Below are 20,887 nucleotides of genomic sequence, written 5' to 3' on the forward strand. Positions count from 1 at the left end.
AGACCATGGGGTTAAAGTCCTCACTGGTCCTGTGGGTGCTGGCTGAGGCTGGTGCACATTGGAGATAAGGAGATGGCTGGAGCGTAGTGTCAGAATCCTCACTCATTTTTTAATCATAAAACTATGTAACCTTCCTGCCTTGGTTCAGAGCAGTGATTTTTAACAGGAGAAATCTGTGTCAAATGATTGTCTTCCCTCCCCTCACCCAAAGTAAGTTATTTATAATTAGGGCTCCGTGTCTGTCACACGACCTCCATGATTTCTGCAGCGGCCAGTGTGGCTAACTCCAGGGCTGCCCAAGCAGCTGGCTCTGGGGCAGACTCCTGCAGCTGGTGCTGCTGGCCCCAGGTGCCCCCACTTTCCCCTAAGATTTACTCAGTTATTTTTAGTAAAAGTCATGGACAGGTCACGGGCAGTGAATTTTTATTTATTGCCCGTGACTTGTCCATGACTTTTACTAAAAATACCTGTGACTAAATTGTAGCCTTATTTATTCTTCTTCTCTCATCTGTCTATGCTGTCTGTGTAATATGTTTTCTAACAGAAATTATTGGCCTGCCAATTGTCCCCTGGGTTAGGAAGTGTTAACATTCTATTCTTCCCCTATGCCCTTAAATCTCACTTTCCCTTCTAATCTTCCATCAATTGTCTTGCACAAAGCTTACTCAGGATAGTAACACTGCCTTATTTATATAGTATTTGAATTACTCTTTTCAGGTATGGTTACTTGCATGAGTTTCAGTTTAGTGACTAGGAAGAAATTATTTTCTCTGTTTCAAAACATATTTAATGTTGAACAGAGTCACATGATCATGGCTCTAATTCAGCAAATACTTATGCACGTGCATGACTTTCATGATACTACCCAGGTGAATAAAGTACCATTGGGCCTATGCCTTTTTTAAGGCAGTGACTTCAAATAGAAGATGGTGTGAAGTAAAGCTACAGCTTCCTATGAGAAACTACTCAGGCATGATTGTTAACAATGCATAAAATATGGTGGAACGAGAAAAATACTAAAATAAGGATATGAAAATGTATTCTGTTGAGACCACAATTTTACATTTTTTCTAGAAGCCAAAAGAATTTGTGTTCATGTGTTTGCATGTGGTCAACAGAATAGCTGTGTCCTACAAAGACTCTCAGGCCTAACTTTATACTTAAATCAATGGGACTACTCACAAAGTATGAACCACAAAGGTACTTGGGCACCTACATGCCAGAGTTAGTATCTGCTAGTTCCCAGTTCTGGCTCCACTTCGATCCTCAAAACTCCTGATGAACCCTGTCAGCCCCTAAACTCACTCATGGCCTAAGTTTTCAGAGTAAAAGTTCCCTCAGAGCCTGCGTTTCTGCCTCTGAGCATGCACGCTGCTGCCTCCCTTTAGGTGTTCAGATGCCTATCTCCTGCCTAAGCCCCAGAGCGATCCACAAACCAGGAGAAGACAGGCATTCCGTTTCCTAACTTCTGTGCAGAGCCCAATCTGATAGGTGTGCTCTCAACCAGAGGAGGAGAAAAGATTTGAATAAGCATCTTCCACCTCTCATGAAGGTGCTCTAACCACAGAGCTATGGGCTAGTCTACTGTGGAGCTTCCTTTGTTACCTGCACACTCTAGGGCACCCCATCTTTACCCTCCATGAGTTCAAGGCATAACCCAGTTAATGTAGGCACTCCCACCCTTTCCTAGTTCCTAGGACTCTGGGTGAAGGCACCTACCCATCACCAGTTCTTAGGGGTTAGGGCCAGTTAGGGTCAGTTCCTAGGGCTCAGACTGTAACCTGGTTAATTAAAGTACCCACACTTACCTGGTTCTTAGGGCTCAGAGTGTAATCTTCTGTGGGTTTGCACCTCAGGGCCTTTTACCAGTGAAAAAGCCTTACACAGTAATATCCTTAACCTTTATCTATTAACAGTTACCAAAACAGAATACACATACTAAGCATATAATGCTCACCACTCCCAATAAGGCAGATGAACTTTTCCCGGTGGCCAGTCAGGATCAGGTCATCTGGGGCTCCAGGTTCTGCACGATATAGTTGGCAGGGCATTGAGGTTTAGCAGCTCTGATCTTGGGCTGTGTCCTGGAGTTAGGTTCCAAAGAACTTCCTTTTGGACCCCAGTCTATATAGTTAAACTTGAATCTTGCTTAGCTATACCTTAATCAATCATTTTAAACTAAAATACTACAAAACAGTATTTTTCACCAATCCTAGCCCATTACAAAACAATTCTTTAACCAATCATACCCCACCACCTTTGTTGATTTAAATCTTGCAAAATTAGTTATGCAACAGACAGAAACAATTAAAGAATCAGACAGAGACCATACAGATAAAGAGTAGAGATGTGGGGACCATATAGGCAAAACAAGAGAAGTATAGATTTCACAATCATAACTGTTGATAAGAGAGGGGTAATTGAATGTGAGTCTCTGATATGCTAGGAGACTGCTCTAACCACTGGGCTAAAAGTTATAAAATGGGCATCACGCCTGGCTGTTTTGTGTGGAGTATGGCAGGTGCCTAACTCATTTCCACAAGAAATGCTATACCTATTGAAGTCTAGGAGGCAGGCAGGCACAAGCCCACCTGTGTCTGAATGACCCTCTCCCAGCCTAAGGGGAGGAGCTACTGAACCTGGGATTCAAATAATTACAGGGGACAATGAAAAAATAATGGTCAGGAGTGAGGGTCACAGGAACAAAATCAGAGATCTGGAAGGGGATACTAAGCAGAGAACCTTGGACAGCACCCACTGCTCCTTAAAGGTGTCTAGGGAACCAGTGGACAAGAAATGCTGCAGGTGCCTAAACTGTCTCCCGGTGGTAGGTGCCTGTTCATGGATTGCTAAACCAAGATAGGGTCTCCTTGGAGCCTGGACTTTTGCCCCTATCTCAGAGAGGGAGTGCTCAGACCAAATCTCTGTTTGGCATCTCCCATGTATTAGTGCAGGTGGCTCCCTGCTAGTGTGCTAGATTTTGTAGATCACATTCTTAGTCACCTATCTCTCCTGTTCATTGTATAGGGAGCCTAGGGTTTTGTGGATTGCAGTGTTGTTCCTGTGATTTTCTAGGCACCTAAATGTTAGGCCCTATAACTCTTAGCTTTGCAACACCTAAGACTCTTTGTGGATTCCATCCAAAGTGCTTAAAGACCTGAGTCTTTGTAAGAGTAGGGTCTAAGAGTGTTAGCAATGCCCCTCCTGTACAACCCCATAGGGAACTGTGGCTTCATCTTCCACAGGTGCCAACTTTCTCATTTCCCTTGGATGCTTGACCCCCACTCCACCCCTTCCCCCAAGGCCCCTCCTCCACCCCTTTCTGCCCCCACACCATTTCTTCCCACCTTGTTCCGCCCCCACCCACAAGCATGCCCTGCCCTTGCTCCACTCCCTCCCCCCAGCACCTCCGCTGAACAGCTGATCCACCATGAGTGGGAGGCAATGGGAGGGAGGGGAAGGAACTGATTGGCAGGGCCTGCTGGCAGGTGGGAGGCACTGGGGGGGAGCTGATTGGCAGAGCACCCATGGAGTCGGTGCCTATGCCACCCTCTTCTTGAAGTCCCTGCCTTAGAGGCAACAGCCTATGTGACTGAATCAGTAACTCAAGTAACTCCAGCTGAGACTCTGCAGAGCCCCATTCCCTTCAAAGTGTGAGCATGGGGGGGAGGGTCTGCCTGCATAGAGTAAGTGCAGAGCAGGCATGGGCTCCTAAAGAGTAATCCAAAAAATAAATAGACACTTGTAACAAACTTTCCTGTGACAAAGTGCTGCCAAATGGAGCACTCTAAAAGACTTCGCTCATGAAGCAGGTTTGTCAAGGTGCACCTATGAGAGAGGAAAGGTGGGCAAACTAAGATCTTTTACTGGACTACTCTGTTGGGGAAAGACACACGCTTTCAAACTACAGCAAGTTCTTCTTCAGGGCCCAGTAGCTTGAAAGCTTTGTCTCTAACCAACAGAAGTTGGTCCAAGCAGAGATATTACCTCCCGGACCTCATCTCTCTAATATCCAGGTCTAAACACAGCTCCTGGGAACCACCCATGCAGCCAGTGTATGTATGAAACAGGCCGGGGTGCAGGAACAATTTGTATAGTGGGGGTGCTCAGAGCCATTCAACCAAAGGGTGAACCCTGTATGTAAGGGAAACCACTTCAAGCCAGGGGGTGTGCCAGGACCCCCCAGCACCTCTGGACACACGGACATTAGACGTGAAAAATTAGTCTTACATCAGCTACTGTAAGCCACATCTACATATGCCAAGAGCCTGCTGGATAGACAAGGGGAGAGGACTGAGGGGTCACACTGGGGCTAGTCACAGCAAGGGCATAACACGACACCGCTTGCCCTCTCTCCAACACTACTTCTCACAGGGGCGAGCCCCCCCCCCCGTGTACTTGCACGCCGGGTCTCCCCATGCTCCCCTACGCGACCCACCCACGTACTCCCGCGAACCCTCCTTTTACACCGAGGCTCCGCTCGCTCTCAGCCCCCCGCGACGAGGAGTTGAGGGCAGCGGCTTCGCGGTGGCTAGTGCGCATGCTTACACCTCTCGCGCATGCTCTGTTACAACCGAGGAGGAAAATCTAAACGGCGGCCGCCGCCGCCATATTGAGTAGCTGTCAGCGGCGCTTTGCGCGTCTCCTGCCTCGACCCACCAGCGAACAGCCCAGGGCGGCCCCCAGCGCCTGCTGCCCGGCCGCGGAGGGGCCTGCGCGGGGGCCCGGCCACAGCCGACCACCGAGAGCGCGTCGGAGACCCGGAGGGACCGAGTCCCCCGGCAGAGCCCCCCGCCGGGGAGCGGAGCCGCAGGTGAGGGGGGACGCGGGGAAGAACTGGGGAGGGGGTTGGTGCCCGCGCCGTGCCCGACCCGCCGCCTGCCAGGCCGCACTCGGCTCGCCCCCGCCTCTTCCCGCCAGGCTGGGGCCGAGCGGGGCAGGGGTCTCGGGAGCTGTCAGAGCCCGTTATCAGATTACCGGGGGGGCTGCCTGCCTGCCTGCCTGCTCCCTCCTCCCCCTTGCCCGGGGCTGTCTGGCTCGTGCCCCCCCCCGGGGCTGGGTGTGTCGCCCCCCCCGCTGCTCTGGCCCCGGGACTCCGTGCCCCCCCCCGTGGCCCCTGGGGGCTGCCTGTGTCCCCCGCGGCCCCGCCCCCAGGGCTGCCCCCCCGTAGAGCCCCGTGTCCCCCGCAGCGCTTGTCTCTCCCCCAGGGCTGCGTCCCTCTCTGCCACCGCCACGCTGCTCGCCCCCCTCTCCCGGTGCTGTCCCGTCGCCTCGCGCCTCTCGTCCCCCTTCTACACTGGGTGGTCCGCCCCCAGCCTCCTCTCTGCCCGCCCCCCTCGGAGACTGCGGGAGGTTATGGGGAGGGGGGGTGGGGGAGCCTCCAGCCGCTGCAGGACGGGATGGGAGTTGATGCTTTTTGTCCGCTCGCTCTGTCTCGTCCGCTAGCATCTAATCTTGGTTCTCGGTGCCCGGAGCCGGTGTAGCGGCGCATAAACCCGACTCGCTCGAAGCCCTAAATTGCGGGCAGGGGGTTGAGCGAAAGTGCAACTCGGAAAGGCCCCTCAGCTACTTGTTGCATTGAGGATGATACTTTGCAACACATTCCTCACATCAGAAGCAAAACACCCACCCACCCCTGTGCAGTCCAGGAGCAGGAGGCGGCCGCGGCGCCGTACCAGTCCGACGAGGAGTGCAGAGACGTTTTGCGGGCGCGTCAGGTTCAGCTACATTCCCCCACCGCCTCCAGGGTTTTTTTGAGAGTTGGGGGGAGCTCTGAATTTGTAAATCGCTCCAGCTTGAAACTAGAGCTCACTCCTCAGTTTTAAAATAAAAGTTTAAAGTGATTTAGTCCGTAAAGCAGTCTGGGGGAGAGTGTTGGTCCTTTGCAAAAGGCAAGATACAGCATGTAAAATTCCACTGCTGTGCAACCGCTTTTCACTAACAATATCCTAAGACTTTTTAACTCTTGATGTTCTTGTAGAACATCAGCTTGGATCAATGAATGTACAAATATGGAAGGATAATAAGGAATTACTTCATAAACAAGTGCCATGAAGCATCTGTTGCTATTGTTTACAACAAATGTACATTTTAAAGCCTCAGTCTACATACTGATCTACATAATGGTTGCAACAGCCCTGAGCCATTGTACATTATATTATGTTGGATAAATGTCTGATATAAATAATGAAAATCTTTGTTTTCATCCTTACCATTAAAAACTAGCCAAATCGAGCAAATTTAAAGCATGAAAATATATTTTTTAACTACATCATTCCCTTGCCCTTGTTGTTTTTTATCAGCTTGGATGTTTAAAAATAGTACTTTGTCTCAGTGCTAATGTAACTGATTACACTAATTTTATTTAATGAAGTGTGAAGCTGCATTTGTCAGACTATAGAGTGTACTGATGGAGGATTTGATATTACTAATTACAGTACTTGTTTGTTGACAGTCTGAATCAACAAGTGCAAGGTTGGGAGACAAGAAGTCCTGAGGGGTAATACTGTGTAACTTTAGGCAAGTCCTGTTCACTTTGCTATGCCTCATTTTCTGTATTGATCAATTGCAAGTATTTGCCTGCCTACCTGTGTCACAAGAATGCAGTATATGTATTCAAAGTGTTACATAAGGGCAGATTCACAAAGGGGACTTAGACTCAGTCTCGTAATGTTCAACATTTAGGTGCCATATTGTGTAATGGAATTCACAGCCCCACATTAGGTACACAGGCTCCCCTATACAGTGGATGGGGAGAGGTGTCAAAGAATGCAATCCACAAAAGTCAGCAAGCTGAGCAGGGAGCTACCTAAGCTAGCCAGTAGACAGTGCTAGGTCTAGGGAAGTCTTTTTCTGTCAACCTAGCTACCATCTCTTGGGGAGGTGGGTTACCTACACCGACAGCCTAGGTGGTGTAGCATTTTATGTATAAACAAGCACTAAGATTCAAAAACATAAACTCTCTCCTGGAGTTAGGTGCTTAAGCCCTTTCTTGCAAAAAAACAAGGTGGAGGTGCTCCCCCCCCCCTTACATTTTAGGCCTGACTGATAGCGCACTTACCTTGGGTAGTCATTGGCACGGGCTTGAACTTAGGACTCCCACATTTCAGGAGAGTCCCCAAACCACTGGTTGATAGTTGTTCTCACTCTTTCCAGAGAGTGTTTATTTATAAGAAGTGGAACAATTTAAACAGGAGAGGTTGAGAGGGAACAGCCTCAGAATATCCTTTTAGCCCAGAAGTTAGGGCTGTCTCCACCTTCACTTCTGGCATTTTGTAGAGGGCATGATCTATCAAGAAGCCATTCAGCATGTCTATCAGATCAAGCCACACAGGTGAGGTAGGCAGGGCATTGCATAGTTTGAGGATTCTGATGGGATTTAGGTGTGAGTTAAATGCCTGGTTACCTGGACTGAGGTGGTTGTGTGTATGACCAGTGGCAGATTTTTAGGGGTCTATAGGATTTTATCGGTTGATACTTGGGTGCTTACAGGGTAAAGCAGCAGTTGAGCAGGGGCTTTGGGGATCTAAATTTTGGACTTAAGCACCTAAATCCCTTTGGGGGATTTAGCCCTAAATGCCAGATGTTACCAGCGGTCCTTAAATAGTATGGTTGGTGCTATAGAAATATGAAATAGAAAATGTGCAGTGTAAGTGTGACAAATTGGAGCTGAGATTTGCAGAATTGAGAACAGCCGGATCTGGACATAAGTTAGACCTGCTGAGATAATAATGGTTGATAAAACAGAGGGCTGCACTCAAGGCCCAGTCTGAGAGTGGGAGAAGGGTTTGATTCCACCCTGAGATAGAGGTGACAGTTAGAGGCATGAGACAGACCTGAAGAGGTTACACTCGAGACAGACCAGGAGGGGGTCAGAGATGCAGTCCACCCGGTAACTGTGACAGAAGCAGTATTTCTTTGGAAATGAAGTACAGTAAATGAGGTTTCTTCAGATATACCATCTGATGATGCCTAGACATTTTTAATGACATAATCTTTTCCTATTACCCAAGATTTTTTGTTTGTGTGCAGGGATAGCATCATAAAATTATAGAATATCAGGGTTGGAAGGATCCTCAGGAGGTCATCTAGTCCAATCCCCTGCTCAAAGCAGGACCAATCCCCAACTAAATCATCCCAGACAGGGCTTTGTCAAGCCTGACCTTAAAAACTTCTAAGGAAGGAGATTCCACCACCTCCCTAGGTAACCCATTCCAGTGCTTCACCACCTTCCCAGTGAAAAAGTTTTTCCTAATATCCAACCTAAACCTCCCCCACTGCAACTTGAGACCATTACTCCTTGTTCTGTCATCTGCTACCACTGAGAACAGTCTAGAGCCATCCTCTTTTGAACCCTCTTTCAGGTAGTTGAAAGCAAAATCCCCCCTCATTCTTCTCTTCTGCAGACTAAACAATCCCAGGTCCCTCAGCCTCTCCTCATAAATCATATTCTCCAGCCTCCTAATAATTTTTGTTGCCCTCTGTTGGACTCTTTCCTGTTTTTCCACATCCTTCTTGTAGTGTGGAGCCCAAAACTGGACACAGTACTCCCAGATGAGGCTCACCAATGCCGAACAGAGGGGAATTATCATGTCCCTTAATCTGCTGGCAATGTCCCTACTTATACAGCCCAAAATGCCGTTAACCTTCTTGGCAACAAGAGCACACTGTTGACTCATATCCAGCTTCTCATCCACTGTAACCCCTAGGTCCTCGTCTGCAGAACTGCTGCCTAGCCATTCGGTCCCTAGTCTGTAGCAGTGCATGGGATTCTTCTGTCCAGCATATGCTGATTGGGATGAGGAGAGTCTAGCCTAGTGGTCAAAGTGGGCATCAGGCCTAGTGGTTTGATCAGGCATTGGCAACCAAGGACTAGGGTCAGTAGTCAGAGGTCAAAGCCAAGGGCCAAACTGGAAGGCAGGAACTGGATACCAGAGCCAAGGGTCGAGCCCGGAGTCAGTAATTAGAAGCCAAGGTTCAAACCTGAGTGAGCAGGATAGCAGACAAGGAGGGATTCAAGGCAGTGTCAGGACAGCAGCAAACTGGGTGGAAGGCAGGGGCAGCAGGAACAGTGTAACACAGGTGCAGGCACAGTGGTGCGCCTGAGCATACAGCAGACAGTGAACTACTGGTGGTGGTTTAAGAGCTGTCTTGCTGCCCCTTACAGCCAATCAGGTGGTGTGGCCAATCAGGCAGTCTGCTGCAGGCCAGCTATACTGATAAGGCTGCCTGGAGATTAATTCTGCTACAGGCCCTAGTTCCTGACAGTACCCATCCCTTGAGAGTGCCATCTAGAGACCTTGGGGCCTCAGGGTAAGCATGGTGAAAGATGCACAGGAGATCCAGGCTGTACTCATTCCAGTCATTTAGATATTGTAGTTTCAGACCTGACTAGAATCTGCCAAATCACATATTCTTCTTGGCCCTGAATATTTATCTGTGAATGGGTAATAGTAGTATGGAATGGGAAGGGATTCTTGACTAATGGCTTTAGAAGAGAGACATGGAAGACTGGGTGAATCTTGAGGGAATCTGTTAGCTGTAACTTGAATGTAACCTGGTTAATCTGTTTTGTGATCTGGGAAAGGCACTAGATACTTATGGTCCAGATTCATGGAGGAGCAAGTTGATTGCAGATTCTGGGTGGACAGCCACACCATATTCCCTGTCCTGAAGCCAGGTTTTTGCTGGTGGGACCACTGGGCATACTTATATGTAAGTTGCTTTGGTGCCTTCTAACTGCCTCTAGAGTTCTTGGTGTACCTGCTGTATATAGGCTGTGAGTTTGGTAACAGCAGGCATCCAGATATTGCCTCCAAACAATCGATGACCATGAAGATGGAAGCCATAGTTAGCAAAGAAAGGTGGTTTCTTGGTGGATGTGTGTGTGGCATTTGTTTTAAGAAAACTCGCATGACAAATTAGGGACAGCCAATCATCTTGATAATAGTTTAGGAAGCAATGTAGGTACTGTTCAAGGATCTGATTGACCCACTCTGCCTGCCCATGGGTGCTTGGGTGATGCGTTGTTGTTGTGGTTAGGGCATCTATACTTGGACAGTATAGAAATTCTCATCAGAAGTGGGAAATAAACTAGGATCCCCAGTTAGATACTATGCATATAGGCAAGCCAGGGAGATGAAAGATGTAGCTCGCAAAAGGTGGGCTGTCTCCTGAGCAGAGGGAAGCGCCTGGTATGAAACAAAATGCCTTATCTTGGTTCAGTGGTCAACCACAACTAGAATGGTATTGTGCCCTTGGGAGGGTGGTAATTCCATGATAAAGTCTATGGAAATGATGATGGCCCTTGACTGAGGTGGACTGCATAAGGTCAATCTGAGTCCCAGCAGTCTTGAATGGGGGTCTTGGTCCAGGAGTAAAGATCATTGGAATATGCACAGGACGCAGCAGAGATGCATATGGTAGGCCACCAAAAGGCCCTAGAAACCAGGTCTTGGGTCTTAGAATGGCTGATGTGGCTTGCTACAGGAGCATTGTGGCAGAGTTGTAGGACTCAAAGCCAGGTGGCCCCTTTGGGCGCACAGATGCATTCCTCATGGTATAGACTTCTGTCCTGCAACATGGAAACCTATAACGGTCTAGTCCTCTTTCGGATCTCAGGCTTGATGAGTTTGGATGGCAAAGGGATCTCTAGATAACTGAGAGTGGATGGAGGATAACAGGTCATGGGCTGTGATGCCAGAAATGAAGTTTGAGGGCTTGAGAATCATGGACGTAGTCTCCTCAGCAGGTTTGTAGTATTCATTCTGTTGGGACTATGCTTCTGCTTTCCTTGTCCTTGTTCCTGGCTGGTAGATGACCCAAACTTGAATTTCTCGAGAAAAGGGATCAGTATGTCGGCTGCTGATTCAGGTTCCTGGCCATTTTTAGGTATTGCAGGTTTTTATGATGTCAGAACTTGGAATGGAGCCTAGCACCTTCCAGAAGATGGTGCCATTCTGCGCAGGCTGCTTTGATATCCAGCAATTCTTTGTCCGAGTTGTCATAATTCATCTCAGCAGCAGTGAGTTTTCATAAGTAAAAAGCACACTGATGAATTCAATCATTGGGAGCAGTAAGTTGGGCAAGAACTGTCCCTAGTGCGAAGTTTGAAGTGTCTGCCTCCACTATAAATGATCTGGAGGGGTCTGAGTGGACCAAGATGGGAGCTGTGACAAATTTCTGTTTCAGATTATCAAAGGCAACTTGTGCCTCTGAGGTCCATGAGAACCCACTCCCTTTCACAGCTTTGCTGTGAAAGGACTGGTGAGCACAGAGAATCCTGGGATAAATCATCTATAAAAATCAGCAAACCCAAGAAGCATTGGATTCCGCAGACATCCTTTGGTGCCACCTGATCTGTGGTGGTCATCACCTTGCAGAGGTCCATTGCCAGTCCCTTGGATATATCATCTCACCCAAGAAATTCAAGGTCAAACTCGCATTTCTCCGGCTTGGCATATAGATGATTCTGGAGTAGTCTTTTAAGAACACTACATGCGTGCTAGTCATGAAAAGCTGAGTCTTTGCGGAAAATCAGAATATTATCAAGGTTGATAATGACAGAGTGGTCCAGCGTATCTCAAAATATATTGTTCAGCACTCTGACCTATGCAACGCTTCATAAAGTGTTGAAAATCAGCATGACTAGGTCTTCATGGTGGCTGTGTCAAGCATGAAAGGTGGTCATCCACTTGTCTCCTTCATACATGCGCACCAGGTTATATGCCCCGCACAGATTTAATTTTGTGAAAATACAGGCCGTGCCTAGCCAGTCTAAGAGCTCATTGATAATGGAGAGCAGGTAGCGGTTTCATATGGTCACCTTGTTCAGGATCAGATAGTCAATACACGGCAATAGAGAGCCATCCTGCTTCTTGACAAAAAAGATTGGTGCAGACATTGGGGATGTGAATGAGTAAATGAAACCTTTCTGAAGATTCTCTTGCATGTACAGGTGGAGAGCCTGAAATATGGGTTCAGAGAGGGCACCTCTCCTTGTCAAAAGCATCTGCAAAGTCTTGGTATTTGTGGGTGATCTTGGCCACAGCAGGCAAAGCTGTGAGGACGCTGAGGGTTGAGGTCTTCCAGTGGGTGACGTGAACTGCAGAGAATACTGGTCTGGTTCTTGACGCCTGAGACACAGGATAGTTGACAGTACCAATGAATGTGAGGGTCATGGGTGGTAAGCCAGGGTATACCTAAGATGATGGGAGCATGAGGGGCCTGGATTAATCCAAACTGAAGGTTTTTCTAGTGCCCCTGGAGGATAACTGTTACTGCAGGTCTAGTGAGTTACTGGTCTCAAGGAAAAAAGAGGCCCATAAATAGTCTTTACCAGATCTGGTGAGTCCTTGCATATGATCGGAAACGCATAGATCTTAGGAAAATTCAAGTCCATAAAGTTACTTGAGGCACCTGGGTTGACTATGGCTTATAGATGAATCTTGGAGCTTACCAGTAATCAAATCAATACAGGTGTTTAGAGTTGCATTTGAAACTGACTTGGGGGTCCTGGTGTGCTCACTGTGTCCTGTGAGGAAAGAGCCAAGGGTGTAGTAAGAACAGGAACTGACACTGGTTCACAAACCCCCAACCCTTGTCATGATTTCTGTCAAATTTGTCAGGCAAAGGAATCTTTGGCTCCAGGAAGAGCTGGGTAGGAGGGGCCAACAGAGAAACTTGCACCTGCAGGACCACGTTATATGATTGAGGGATGGTTACTTGCACTTGCAGGTTTCTGGGTGGTATCTGCCAGTTCCACTGGGACCTTAGTAGGGTCCATGCTTACGCTGAGGACACCTGTCTCTTAAGTTTAGGGGTTGCTCAATCTGTCAGACAACTGGGAGAAGAGCAATCTAGACTAGTGATTGTAGCAGGCATCAGGAACCAAGGACTAGGGTCAGAACTGGAGTCGGTAGTTGGAAGCAGGAACTGAGAGTCAAACCAGAGGGCAGGAACTGCATACCAGAGCCGAGGGTTAAGCTAGAGTCAGAAGCCAAAGGTTGACCTGGAGGTCGTAGCAGGAAAGGTGGGGTTCAAAGCAGTGGCAGGACAGAGGCAAGGGTGGGTGCAAGACAGGGACAGCAGGAACAAGGTAGTTCAAGGTAGGGGAAGCAAGAACAAGATAGTGCAGGTGCAGTGGTGGGCATAAGCATTGAGCAGCCAGCAAGCTGGGACTGGCTTAAGAGCTGGTCTGCTGGCCCCTGCAACCAATCAGGCAGCCTGATGCAGGCCAGCTGTACTGATGAGGATGTCTGGATATTAGCTCTGCTGCAGGCCCTGATTGCTGCCATACAGTGGTGGAAGTTGTTCAAGGCATTACTTTTTTGTATTGTACATTTTATCCACATTTTGTCTTGCTATCACCTTGGGTTGAAAGTGTGTGGGTGCATGAAGGGAGGCCTTTCAAGACTGTTTTGTATAAACTAAAACATTGTCTGATTGCTACAAGATTTTTGGAAAAACTTCTGATTATTGAAAGGATACATAAGTAGCTTAATATAGTCTCTCTTGCAGGCTGAATGAGTATACTAATATACAAGTTGATCTCCAAGCATCTTATTCCTTATCAGTATTGATTAGCTAGGACTACTGCTGGTTAATTTTATCCTCAGTAAGCTCATGAGCATGAATTTTGTTTCACGATCCAAAACTGTTCTCCTTTACTTAGAAACTGATTGATCACTGATTACTTAGAACTGATTACTTAGAAACTGACTCATGAAGCGAGAACTAGTTGTTTTTTCATTTCTGTCATGATATCCTATAGTACAGGGGGAAAACAAATCACGCATTGGCCTTAGTCTAAAGTGCTAGGACTAACAGGGTAATGAGTGTTAGTATATAACATATTATGATTTAAGAAACCTAACACATAATAAATATATAGTGATAAACTGCTTTGGAAAGGAAAATAATCAGGTCTGAAATGAAATGTATCCAATATACAACTTTGTTATCCCTTTAAAAACAATGTTGTCAGTGAACATTATATCACTGCATATTGACACGTGAACATTTAGATCAATCATCTTTTTTAGTTTCTACATTTATTTTAAATATTAGCTCTTGTATAAGACAAATATATTGAGAGATTATACTGCTTTGTGTCCTGCTGTGAAATTTTCAAAGTTTGTAACTACTGTAAACAAAAAATCACAATGTTAATTTGGGGTTAACGTGTTAACCTTACTAAAATAACCTTTATGCAAAATACATAACGCTGCTGTTAAAACATAAAATTACACATAAAACTAACTTACTTTAATGTTCGGCTACCATTATAGTTAATTAGTATTAACTACTTTATTGGTATGTGAAAATTTATTTTATATACTGTAGTCCAATAACATTAGCTATAGGTCAGAAGACACACATGTTTTCAAATTCTTTCAATGTATCCATAATTACATATAGCACTTAGTCTTTTAATGCATAAGAATCTTAATGGTACTATTGTATCTTGCGTATTGTATTGTATTGTATCTTGCATAAAAGTCAGCAACCTTACTTCAAAAAAGGTTTTTGTTTGGAAATTTCTATTTTAAAATAATTAGAAATTTAAGAGTGACTAACAGGTCACTATATAAAACTTAATCTGTCTCCATCTACTTTTCAAAGCCAGGGAAGCTACTCTTAACTGTTTGAAATGAAATTAAAAGATGCATACAGTCCCTTGTCACACACTAAGTGTACGTTTTAATTATTACCTGGCTGCAGCTTGGATGTCAGCCACTTCTTGTGAGTTCCCTTATGCAAGTCTCCTGTTTGGTTCTCTGATACCTTGAGCCAGCGGTCGGCAACCTTTCAGAAGTGGTGTGCCGAGACTTCATTTATACACTCTAATTTAAGTCTTCGCGTGCCAGTAATAAATTTTAATGTTTTTTTAGAAGGTCTCGCTATAGGTCTATATATTATATAACCAAACTACTGTTCTATGGAAAGTAAACAAGGTTTTCAAAATGTTTCAGAAACTTTATTTAAAATTAAATTAAAATGCAGATCTTATCAGTTTAGTGTGATCCTTGCCCTTGCTTTTCCTTGCTGAGTTTTCCAATGTCTGGCACGTATTTGGATACTTTAAGCTGCACACAGGCTTCTGAGTGACCCCGGCTGGCAGGAGGTCAGCGGCTGGAACCCCAGATTGGCAGCTGAGTTGAGTGGAGCTGGCAGCTGGTAGGGCTGAGCAGGGCCAGAGGCCTGGACCTTGTCTGGCAGTGGCAGGGGCCAGCACTGGAACTCCAACTGGAAGCAAGGTGAGTGGGGCTGCAGCGGGGACCCTGACTGGTAAGGAGCCAGCAGCCGGAACCCCAGAGCCGTGACTGAGCGGCTCAGCCCACCGCCACTCTGGGGTTCCAGCCGCCAGCCCCTGCCAGCCAGGGTCTCAGCCCACTGCCAGCCTGGGGGTCCTTCACCCAGACCGGCAGCGGGTGCTGAGTGGGACCAGCGATGAGACCCCAGCTGGCAGGAGCCAGTGGTGGGCTGAACCACTCAGCCCGCTGCCGTGTGCCATCAAAAATCAGCTCGCGTGCCACCTTTGGCATGTTTGCTGTAGGTTGCCGACCCCTGCCTTGAGCTGTTGCATGGCCCACTTTTCTCCAGATCTCTGGAACAGACATGAATTGTGAATATCTACAGACCTCCTAAAATCTGCAATAGAGGAACTCCTCTGCTGGGATTCAGGAAGTGTGCCATTAGGGAGCCCCTGACCTTTGCATTTTAGAAGGTGCATTACTGGGGAAGATGATTGCCCTGCTGGACTAATAAGATTAATTGGAGCAGGGAATCTTCTCCTGCAGAAAGTTAAGGCCACTTAGGCAGGCATCCAACTGTTCTTCAGCCCTTCTGGGTTTGTCTACACTGCAATTAAAAATCTGTGGCTTGCTCGGGCTAAGGGGTTGTTTAACTGCGGTGTAGACATTTGGGTTCAGGCTGGAGCCCGAGCCCTGGGACCATACCCCCTTGCAGGTTCCCAGAGCTCAGGCCGCTACCTGAGCCTGAACTTCTACACCAGAATTAAATAGCCCCTTAGCATGAGCTCTTTACTCGAGTCAGCTGGCACAGGCCAGCATGGGTATTTAACTGCAGTGTAGATATACGCCTAGAATTATAGGTTCTAAGGCCAAAAGGGACCGTTGTGATCTAGTCTGCCTTCTGTATAACACAAACTATAGAACAGGTGTCGGCAACCTTTCAGAAGTGGTGTGCCGAGTCTTCATTTATTCACTCTAATTTAAGGTTTCACGTGCCAGTAATACATTTTAACGTTTTTAGAAGGTCTCTCTCTATAAGTCTACAATATATAACTAAACTATTGTTGTATGTAAAGTAAATAAGGTTTTTAAAATGTTTAAGACGCTTCATTTAAAATTAAATTAAAATGCAGAGCCCCCCCAGACCAATGGCCAGGACCCGGGCAGTGCGAGTGCCACTGAAAATCAGCTCGTGTGCCGCCTTCGGCACGCGTGCCATAGGTTGCCTACCCCCGGTATAGAACTTCCCCCAAATAATTCTAGAGCATGTCTTTTAGAATAACATCCAATCTTTGATTTCAAAATTTCCAGTGATAATTTACCACGACCCTTGGTAAACTGTTCCAGTGGTTAATTACCCTTCTTGTTAAACATTTACACTTTATTTCCAGTCTGAATTAATCTAGCTTCAACTTCAAACTATTAATCCTGTTATACCTTTCTCTGCTGAATTGAAGAGCCCATTATTAAATATTTGTTCCCCATGTAGATACTTAGAGATGGTAATCAAGTCCCCCCTTAACCTTCTCTTTGTTAAACTAAATAGATAAAGCTCAATGAGTCCCTCACAATAAGGCATGTTATCTAATCCTTTAATCCAGGGGTGGGGAACCTGTGGGCTGAATGTGGCCCACTGCTTAATTTCATCTGGCAAATCTCGCTGTGGGCTGGAAGTCCCAAGCCTCTTGTTTGTTTATGCCTAGTTACCATGTAGTCCAGATTGCTCTATACCAGTGACTTGTCCTCTTTGTCATTTCCCCAATTTTTCTGTCATCTACAGACTTCATCAGTGTGATTTTTTTTTTCTTTTAGGTTGTTGATAAAAATGTTAAATAGCCAAGAACTGATAATTACCCTGTCATCCTGTTTACCCTTTTTAAGAATTGGCTTTCGTCCAATCTTCTAGAACTAACCCAGTGCTCCAAGATTTATTGAAAGTGAACTTCTTCCAAGATCTAAGGTGCTTAGATACTTCACTAATAGGAACTTAATTAAAATAGAACTCTTGCCGCATAATTCACACAGAAAACTTTGTACCAGATTAGTCTGCTTCACCACCTCCTTTGTCATACTTCTGTGCTCAGTAGTAGGTAAACAACTACCCTTTAATAGACCTGCTGAGGAAACTGCTTGCTCAGGGCTGGTCTACACTGGGGGCGGGGGATCGATCTAAGATACGCAACTTCAGCTACGTGAATAGCGAAGCTGAAGTCGAAGTATCTTAGATTGAGTTACTTACCGTCCTCACGGCGCGGGATCGACATCTGCGGCTCTCCCTCTCGACTCCGCTACCGCCGTTCGCGTTAGTGGAGTTCTGGAGCTGACAGGAGCGCGTTCGGGGATCGATATATCGCCTCTAGATGAGACGCGATATATCAATCCCCGAGAAATCGATTGCTACCCGCCAATACGGCCAGTAGTGAAGACGTACCCTCAGAGAAGCAGTATCTAAGTTGTCAGACAGGGACTCTGATTCTGATTAGGATTCCTGCTTCTTCCAAGCAGGCATCCTATTCAAGTCTCCCACTTCTTCTTACCCCAGGCTTTTAGCTTTGTATATACAAGTTTCTTTTGGAAACTAGCTGCTGCAGAAAATATGATATGACAGAATTTGGCATCAAGCATTTTATGTGTTGTCATTTTACAAAGAGCTTTATTTGTCAGATTTTGATAAATACCATTTTTTTGGTTGGCTACAATAGAAACTTTGATACATGCTAATGACTTAAAATATGACCGCGTTGTAGTTAGATATCCTTTTTTAATCAAGAGTCTGCTTTCTTGGAGAATTCTCAGATGGTTGATTTTGTGATGCAGACACAGTTGACTGTTTTGCAGAAGGTCCAGATGACTGATGTGGAGCATGGTTTTGAAGGATTAAATAGTTACAGAGCATGAACTATCCCTTCATCTTAAAGGTGCCTCTTTCAAGTCAAGATTGAGAAACGTAGATGATGAGCCTTTATTGGATTAAAGTAGTAGGTAGTTTGCAAAGTGAAGGAAATCTAAACAGATGATAATTTGGCCTTTTCTGACCTTTCTCAAGGATTCTGCAATTCAATGTTTACATGGATGTTTAGAGAACTTATAAGCAAGTACATGAAATTAATAAATTGTTCCAAAGCCTATGATTTTTTTATTTGATAAAATTGAAATGTTTATTTACACTAAATGTGATATAATTGGAAACACTTAGATGGCAAAAGGGAATTTCCACTCTAATATGCTGTATGACACTGATTCTAAATGTTCTTTGTTCAAATATTTGCATGTTATTTGCTTTATTGTAACAATAATTAGTGTCAATAATTGGACAGGATGCACTTTATTGAACAACTGCTTATTTGATCACTCTAACACAATTTTAAAGCATAAATATTTCTTAATATTGTACTCAGTTATGAGATCATGGAGTTTGGGTGTCTACATATGGGATGGGGAGAGTTGGAGATAGAGCAGTACTTAGAGCCCTTGGCCAATTCCATGGGGAATCTGGTGTGGAATAATGTAACCTGAGTGGGGGAAACCCCTCCACTTTGGATGATTGGAGGAAAGTGGACGGTTCTCTTAGGGCTGTGTTGCCAGGCTCCAGGAGAATGTCTCTGAGCAAGTTCTGAAGTCCCCTGCTGCACTTGTTCTCAGTGGATCGTTGGAGATGTTCACTGAACCTGGGGAGATCATTGCTTTTCAGAGATTAAGTCCCCTATCCTGTTTTGAAGGAATAACATGTCAGCAACTCTGAAAATGTAACATTATAGTCTTTTCCTTCTGGCCCATTCCTGTAATAATGTCCATAAGAAGTGATGATCTGGTCCCAAGTTATTTTGTTGTTGTTGTTTAAATGTAAAATAAAATACCAGATAACTACATCATCAGTGTAGTGTGTGTATGTACCATCTTAATGATGGAAGGAAGAAGGCAATTAGCAAAGGTTAATTGGAACATTTTATGAACATGTTAAAGGAAGTATGCAGACCTTATAAAAATGAATGTCTAGGTACATGGCCCTTTCCATAGTATCTGAGTTTTACATGGCATTATAATATTGTGGTTATGTTACACAGTTACAGAACCACATCTAATTTATTATAGCATTCTATTAAAATATGGCAATAAATCAGTGGATTTTCTGGTGGCTTGTGTTGGATTAAAAATCTTTACAAAGGTATGACCCTCATTAAATGTGAAAACATTACTCCTGATCTGGCTTCTTTGTTTTAAGAGAAGGAATTAATACAAAGATTACTTAAATATGATGGGGTCAAATAGACATTTTCAGGAAAATATTACTGTGACTTACAAAGTACAGGAACCAATAGGGTAAAATTTTCAAAAGTGCTTAACTCACTTTGGAAAATGAACTCCTAAGTCATTTAGGCAAGATCTACACTAGAAGCACTTTTAATGGTAGAGCTATGGGATTACAGGAATACTGGCAATACGCTGATAGTGTTGTGGATTAATTTGTACTGGCAAAACTATACTTTTGTCAGTATAGCTTATTGCAGCCTGCCCCTCTCCCCCAAATTAAATAAGCTATATGGACAAAAGCACAGTTTTCTGGTATAACTGCATCTACACTAAGGGTTTAATGATGGTTAGAGATCACATCTCTTCACACCCCTGATTAACAGTTATGCTATCAAAAGTTTATAATGTAGACTGGTCTCAGTCTCTAATGAAATTTGAAAGAGAAATTTACAATGTAATTTTCAGAGAGTCATTGCAGCCCTTGAAGCAGATTAAATATTTCTAAAATCTTTTTTATCAAAGCTCTCTTAAGCATATTGTTGACAAAGTTGATTTTAATCTCTTTTGAAGGTATCAAATTCAAATTTAAAGAAAAACTGCAGTGACTAATTTTTTGACTTTAGATGTTTGCAGTATACTATTTAAAGAAGGAGTGCATAAAAGAGTTTAACATTGTTTGCCTTTGTCACTTGTGTGCTCTGCAAAGTTAACTAGGTTCAAAAGCTCTGTGGGGCAGGGGCTGTCATTAACCTATGATATCCAGCTAGCACAGTGGGAACCTGACCTGATTGAATCCTCTCTGTGCTACTGCGATACAAATGATTGATAAGTAATCACTTTCTGAATCCTGTTAAATTATATACTGCTTAGTTATGATTAAGGTTGCCTTTTAGTCACAGGTATTTTTAGTAAAATTCATGGACAGGTCATGGGCAGTAAATAAAAATTCATGACCCATGACATGTCCATGACTTTGTACTGTATACCTCTGACTAAATCTTGGGCGCCGTGGGTGCTCTGGAGGGGGTGTGTGGCCCGGGAACCACCACAGCTGCTGCGGGTGGGGGGCAAGGGGGGAGCCGGGCAGCAGCATGTGGCCTGGGACCCCTGATGCTGCTGGAGGAGGGCAGTTGGGGGGCTGGCAGGCTCCCTACCTCACTCCATGTGGCTCCCTGGAAGCGATGACATGTCCCTCAGCTCCTAGGCAGAGGCACAGCCAGGGTTCTCTGTGTGCTGCCCCCTCCCCTAGTGCTGGCTTCACAGCACCTATGGGTGGAGGCAGTGTGCAAAGCTGCCTGGCCATGCCTCTGCCTAGGACCCAAGGGACATGTCACTGCTTCTAGGAAGCCCCCTGAGGTAAATGCCACCCAGAGCCCTCACTC

General features: G+C 45.4%; 1 protein-coding gene across 2 annotated transcripts in view; it reads left to right on the forward strand.

The window, feature by feature from the left end:
• The window catches only part of RDX (radixin), a 117,434-nt gene that overhangs the window by 30,468 nt on the left and 66,079 nt on the right, over window positions 1-20,887 (forward strand). Inside the window, exon 1 of one of the 2 annotated variants that reach the window (XM_045018179.1) lies at window positions 4,595-4,813. The exons of the other annotated variant lie outside the window; for it this stretch is intronic. The gene's annotated coding sequence lies outside the window, so the exon portion shown is untranslated. Of the gene's footprint in view, window positions 1-4,594; window positions 4,814-20,887 lie in introns of those variants that run through there. 2 annotated transcript variants of the gene reach the window in all.

This window comes from Mauremys mutica, chromosome 1 (genome assembly GCF_020497125.1).
Source record: "Mauremys mutica isolate MM-2020 ecotype Southern chromosome 1, ASM2049712v1, whole genome shotgun sequence".
Lineage (NCBI taxonomy): Eukaryota > Metazoa > Chordata > Testudines > Geoemydidae > Mauremys > Mauremys mutica.